A 7022-nucleotide genomic window follows, 5' to 3' on the forward strand; every position below is an offset into this window, starting at 1 on the left:
TTATTTTGCTCATAATTTGACTGAATGTCCACTTTAAGGTGTCTCAGAAATTTCCCATTGATGATTGAAGCTCTTGAAGATGCAAAACTGAACTGCATAAACTTTTCATTCATGGTTCTTCATACTTTTTGGGAACAGTCTTCACACACGGCTGTGTAAGCCGTGCATGTGAGAGGATGAGAATTTCAAGGCATTAAAATAGGAGTGGGGTTTTTTGACTTTTGTAACTCCTTGTGAGAGAGGACACAACCGTCGACCGTGCATGCTTGCACTGTCGTGTAGGAAATCTTTGGCCATACTTTTTTATGAAGCACAAAAGTTGGTAATCATCTAATAAATACTCATCATAAATTAGATGCAACACCACACTTGAATCGAACTATCCGTTGAGAGGTTTCAATCATTCAATGGTTTCACGGGAGGATTTGTTAGGGGACCTTACGGTCGTTTAATGGTCCTTTTCTTTGCTTCAAAGGTGAATATTTATACAATTTGTTTGAAAAGCAAAAGAAAATTTTAGAGGTATAAACAAATACAAATATAAATTATGTATTAAAAATTCAATACAAGTTTGCTTAACAAAAAATACGTACAAGTTGGAAAAAAATTTCAAATTGTATGTTGTGGCAGACTGGCAGTGCCATGTTTGGAATTTTCTTTTTTGCTTCAAAATTAAAAGAAGGTACAATTTCATGGCTCTATCTGTGTTTTGTTTCTTTTTTTTTGTCTGGTAAAGGCTCTATCTAATTCATATTAGATTTAAGCATTTGAAGGCAAAAATCATATCCAACACTAGTTCTTGAATTTGTTCTTTTCTTATGGTTGGACGCTCAACATTAGTTCACTCAATTATTAAAGTTATTAAATTTTGTGAGAGAATCCACTAAACTCACAAATTTTTTTTATTTTTTATTTATTTATATTTATAAACTGAATACAATAATAAGCTCCCCAAAGAGAGACTCGGAGAGGTAGAAGGAAAAAAGAAAAGAAATAAAAAAGGAAAGAGAAGAACAGACAAACATCAAACACTTTCAAGGAGGATGTCTATCTAGAGACAACGGTTGGATAGGGAGACCCCAAGAGCGAACAACATGCTTATTCCCAGGGGGTATCAAGCCAGAACCGACATTAAGATCAAGTTTTCCCCATATGTCACTGTTTACACCCCACTTTTACGAATTTCGTTTCAGTTATGCATGTTTTAAGGCCGTTCTTTGCATGTTGCCATCAAGGAGTTACCTTTCGAATAAAGTGGGAAGTGGTGCAAGAGGTTTTGGTAGTTACTTGACCATCTAAAGATGTTCATGGAAGTGGCTGGAACCACCACAACCGCCAAGGGAGCAGTTATAAAAGATGGGAATGCAAAGAAGAACAGGTCTTCAACAACACAACACTCCACAAGAGAGCCTTTATCGTTATTTTTATCTTTTCTTTTTTATCTTTAAAGATGTAGATTGATTTCTATCTCTCATCTTTTCCTGTAATTTTTGCTGGAGTTGGATTCCAGCCACCAATGTCTTATCCAATGGAAATGGTGAAATTAGGATGAACTCAAAATAGAAAAAATTGGTGAAGTTTTGCAGGAAACCCAACGGGCTGTAAGGACACCTGGTGTATGTAGCAATGGTGCCTCTATGATTTGCTTTGTCATGAGTTAATTCTCATGAAGCGCATAGGCAATTAAATCAGCCCAGTTTTTGTGACCTTGGATTTCCCATGTTTGTACTCTATATTTCATATTCTTTCATGGTGGATTGGAAGTTTTAGGGATGCTATGCAGTAGGCCTCTTTTTTGTTAACTTTAACAACAGTGTAACCAACAGTATGCACGGCATTTAATTGGGTTCACTTATTTTGGCATGTACCCTGAGAAGTAAAAACTATTGAAATACACTTGTATAATTAAAATAAGCCCAAAAAATGTAATGAGAGTGGGCATTAAGATCAATCTGGTTAGGCACTGTGATTAATCTTATATCTTCTCTTTATTTAACGAAATTGGCTTGGACCATGTGGCATCTTACGCTTCCCTGCAAGTTTGCCTCTGTTTTGAAAGTTTATTTGTATGATGATCAATGTTGCACAGAAACTAATGAACCTGCCCTATTCAAACATGGAAATATGGATCCTATGGTGCATTTCCAGTTTGGTTGGGCTTTATGGCTCATGAGGCTCATGAGGCTCACAAAATCTGTGAGGTTAGAATTTCCAGTTTGGGAATTTAAACACCCTATTCTCGAGCTCTGATGGTTTGATAAAAATTTCAGTTGAGGTTTACAATGACCTGTCAAAAACAGATCTTATCCAAGTCCCAATTTCACGGTGAAAGTCCTATACATGAGACTCTTATAAATGCTGGAACCATATTCTGTTTTGATCATTTTCAACCTGTTCAAAGTCCCTTTTGCTGAAGAAAAAGTTTTCAAAGATCAACCAAACCAAGAAGGCTAATGGAAAACTTGGCACTTCAACTCGTTCCACATCTTTTGAGAACATGACATGGTTTATGTCATTCTGCACAATCTTGTTTTGAGTGTCTTCAAAGTTTGAACCGTGGTGGTGCATGGTCTATCATAATACATGATTACAACTGCAGAAATAGAAATCCCCTCCTTTTCTTTAATAGACAAATATGACTCAACCAAACATGAAGCTGAGGTCCTTGTTTCCCATATTATTCATTGAAGCAATACTGGAAACTAAGCTCTTGATACTCCATCAAAAGGTCATCCATTACACATGGTTTCTCATTGAATGACCCAAGTAATGGAAGAGAAACAAAGACAATAAAGCCCCTTACAACTTAACCAAATCTAATAACAGTGAACAGATTTCAGATTGGAAATTCTTCACTCCATCAAGCATCCAAAACCCGTCCAAATATTTCCCAAGATTTTACTATGTGACCAAAGAATCCTATTTTTCACAATGCTATTAGTTTCAGTGCAACACAACTAAACCAAAATAGGGTTAAACAAGTACTGTTCAATAAATAACAGTAGCAGGAACATTACAATTCAAAGAGGCCAAAACTAACATCAACTCATGGAGAGGCCCTCTTTCAAAGTTGAGGGCCAAATCATCACTTCTTGATCAATGAAAGTGAAACAACAAGACATGAGTTACTTCCTCCTCCTGCCGATGAAAGGCTTATGAAATACTAATTAAATGGGATAGTGTATACTAGACAATTAGACCTTGTATGAAAACTGTAACACAAATGAAATATATAATTTTCAGATGAAATTAAAACGCCATTAAATTTCCTCGAGTTTCCAGTTTTAATCACAGGAAAACCGTGAACCGAAAATAAAGGGAAATAATCTATTCCATGCTTAATCAAACAAGCTTTTTTTTAATTAAACATTGATACGCACATCGTCAAGCAACGGAAACACAGAGAGAGAGATCGTGATGCAACGAAAACAGAGAGAGGGGGCTCGAACCTGACTTCCGCTGGGTATCCGGCAAGGCGAAAAGTTCGACAGCGAGGTTGCAGATCCAGCTAGGACAGAGAGCGGTCCGTTTTTGAAGAGGGTTTCGCCAATTTTGCAGATCCAGAGGAGAGTCTTCTCCCTCAGGAAAGCGAACTCCGTCAGATCTAGAGAGAAGAAAAATCCCTCTCCGATTTTGAACTCCGGCAAAAGACTCTCGTCTCTCTCGTACGCAGGTTGCAGAACAGAGGAGAGAGACTCGAGAGGAGAGACACTTTAGCGGGAAAGAGAAGTCATCACTTTCTGAAAAGTGATTTGGACAGTCCGATTCGTTTTGGCCATGTGGCAATCATCGGCAGAAGAATTGGAGGAATTGGAGGAATTGGAGGAGATAAAATCCCTCTCTCTCTCTCTCTCGTTTTTTTTCTCTCAATCTCTCACGGTCTCTTAGGTTTGTTTTCCCCTAATTTCTCTTGGGGAAAAAGTTCTCTGTCCGTCAGGTCAGGTTAACCTTTTGGGATTGGTGTGTGATTTGTGTGATTACATTTCATTTTATTTGTTTGTTTCATCAAAAAAAATAAATAAATAAAAGTTCTTTGTCCGGGAGTGTGGCTTACACTAGCACTCCCATAAGTCTATCTCTCTCCTCCCCATGTGAAAAGACACCTCTGCCCCCTTTTTTAAGGAGGAGAGAGATAGACACATGGGAGTGCTGGCGTAGGCCACACTCCCGTACAGAAAACTGCTTCCCTTTCTCTTTTTAAGAACGGCTCCTTCCTCTTAGAATACTGTCTCCAACATCTACAACCGGGCACAGTACCACTCACCATCGTTCCATCCTTCGTCTCATTGTCTTCTCTTCTCTTTTTTTCTCATTTTTCTAAGGATTTTCCTGGATAGCAGTTCGCAAGAAGACCAGCCTCACCATTGAAGCCGCTCTAGCTCTCTACCTGCGTATCACGTTCATAGAAGATCACCATTGCTACCCCCTGTCAGTTAGCCCCATGAGTGACTAAGTATCTTCAATCTTTAGGTGTAGATGAAGCATTGAATTTTGTTAATTAATTTATAGATGATACATTTGATTGCTTGATGCTAAAATTTTATTTCATTGAATGGATTTTATTGTTAAATCTAATTTAGGGAATTTGTTTCTATGATTCATCCTCTCTATTCAAGCAATGGTATTCCTATGATTATAATTGAAACCAATGATAGTCTATAACTGACCGAACTAAGCATGCTAAGCCAAAAGCAAAAGACGACAGTGACCGGCAAGATAGGTTATAACTAAGTCGAATTGTAATTTATCATTCTGTGATGTCATTAGACTTGTAGCTGTAATGAACCATAAGTGTATGCCATAAATTAACTAATGAATCAATCAATATGGATTTGAAACCTGAAGACAGTCTCTCTTTTTCATCTCTCAATTTGATTTTTAGTATCCCTTATAGTTAATTAAATTATTGCTTTTTATTTAGTTTAATCATAACCTGAAATTACTATATTTCATCGTTAGCATTTTATTTTAGCCTTCCAGTTCCCTGTGGATTCGATCCCTATTTACCACTGTTCTATTGGTTCTAATTAGGATTTACTTTTTATCTCTTAATGACATGATCAAATTTTTGTGCCATTGCCGGGGAATCGAAGCACGATTTGCTAAGATTGATTTAGTTGTTTCTTTTTCTATTTTGTTTTTGTTTTACTTTCAGATTTTAAAAAAAAAAAAACAAAACACAATTAGAATTTTTCTTTTTTATTTCTTCTTTAGTTTGATTTAGTTCAGTCTAAGTTGCTTTTATTTTGTTTTGCAGGCAGCCCAGTTTGCAGAGCAAGGAAGAGTGCGCCATTTTTAGCCAAACTTGTTGAACTATCATTCACCCCCTTGCACACATTTTTTTTCCTTTCCCACTCTTTTATTTTGTTCTCATCATTGTTAAAGTAGAATTTTATTCTCCCTTCCCCTTTAGATTATATGTGTAATTTTCTTTTTATTGGTTATTCATTCTTGGATGCAGCAAAGTTCAAGTGAGGATCAATCTTCATTGGAGATAGGCATTTTAGGTATATACCCTATTTCTTCTAATTGATTTGCTTAGTTTAATTTTATGATGTCTTCCCATCTTGGTTGTGAGTCTTTTTGTTGTTAGTTTTTTTTTTAGTTGATGCTTGGTCGTCGTTCCTGTCATCCTACATTGACCGATTTAGACCTTGAAATTGAGAGAACTTTGCGTTTAATTCGAAAAAATAAAATAATGGAAGAGAACGAACCAAACCACCGACAATTGAGTGAGCACTTCACTCCCTTGACCTATACGTTGACTTCATGCATTAGGATTCCTGCTGTTCAGGCAGCCCAATATGAGATTAAATCCAGTGTTATTCAGATGCTCCCATCTTTTTATGGACTTAACAATGAGGAACCCTATAAACATCTGGATGATTTTTTAGAGATAAGCTCAATTGTTAAAATCCAGAATTTTTCTGAAGATGCTTTGAGGTTGATCTTGTTCCCATTTTTTCTCAAGGATAAAGTCAAACAATGGCTCAATTCCTTGGATGCTGTAGTGATCACTACTTAGGCACAGATGCAACAAGAGTTTCTGAAAAAGTATTTCCCCATAGGTCGGACCAATCAAATTAGGCGAGCCATCACTAGCTTTTCGCAAATTGATGGTGAGCAATTTCATGAGGCCTGGGAGAGACTTAAGGACCTGATTAGAAAGTGTCTCCATCATGCTGTACCTAAGTGGTAGTTAGTTCAATGCTTTTATGATGGACTAACTGATACACATAGACAGATGATGGATGCTTACCGTAGTGACTTCAGTCCATAATTTAAATCATAGTCCATCAATCAGTTGATTACTATAAATTCTTCAATCACTTTGTCATCCAGTAACATTTCATTCCATTATAACATTTCTCCTTTCATTTATTTCATTTCAATCCTTCATTTCAATTTTCCAGACGTTCAATATACTTTCACTCATACCACACAAGGTGGCTCCAGTCAAACTACTGAAGTAGTATCAGTCGTACCCAAGGTTTAATATTTCGTGATATCTCGGTATCTCGGGCCTACCGAAATATCCGAGATACCTGAAATATCGTGAAATATGACCGAAATATTGCATTTTTTCTGCAATATTTTGGGAGTCCATCTCGGGGGGTATTTGACCATATCTAGGCCTGAAACTTCATGGACAGCTTTATTTAAGCTTAATAAACACATTTAAACCATAAAATTATAAAAATGTGAATTCAAATTAGTGTTTTGGGCTTGCACCCTTAATTGATATACTGTCGCCGACCCTAATGTATAAATAGTTAAATACACATAGATTAGGCAGTTAATATTTAATAATAGTATTTAACTTCATCACATATCAAGTTAAAGCCAATACACATTGATGAGTACCATGATTCTCATAAACTCCATAATATTCAATAACTCGCTTAAAGCCTTAAAGGCAATACACTAAGTGTCAAAGTTAGTAAGTCACAAGACTCGCAACTCGCAAGTCACAACTCACAAGTTCATAGATCAATGAAATCATAACTTAAGTTATAAATTAC

At 36.5% G+C, this 7022-nt stretch overlaps 1 non-coding gene across 1 annotated transcript; it reads right to left on the reverse strand.

Annotated features, from left to right (window-relative positions):
• Positions 1–6080: 6080 nt before the first annotated feature.
• LOC122638468 lies at positions 6081–6186 on the reverse strand. Its single transcript, XR_006329461.1, has one exon. It is a non-coding gene; the product is annotated as a small nucleolar RNA R71 (small nucleolar RNA).
• Positions 6187–7022: the final 836 nt, after the last annotated feature.

Source organism: Telopea speciosissima, chromosome 8 (assembly GCF_018873765.1).
Source record: "Telopea speciosissima isolate NSW1024214 ecotype Mountain lineage chromosome 8, Tspe_v1, whole genome shotgun sequence".
NCBI lineage: Eukaryota > Viridiplantae > Streptophyta > Magnoliopsida > Proteales > Proteaceae > Telopea > Telopea speciosissima.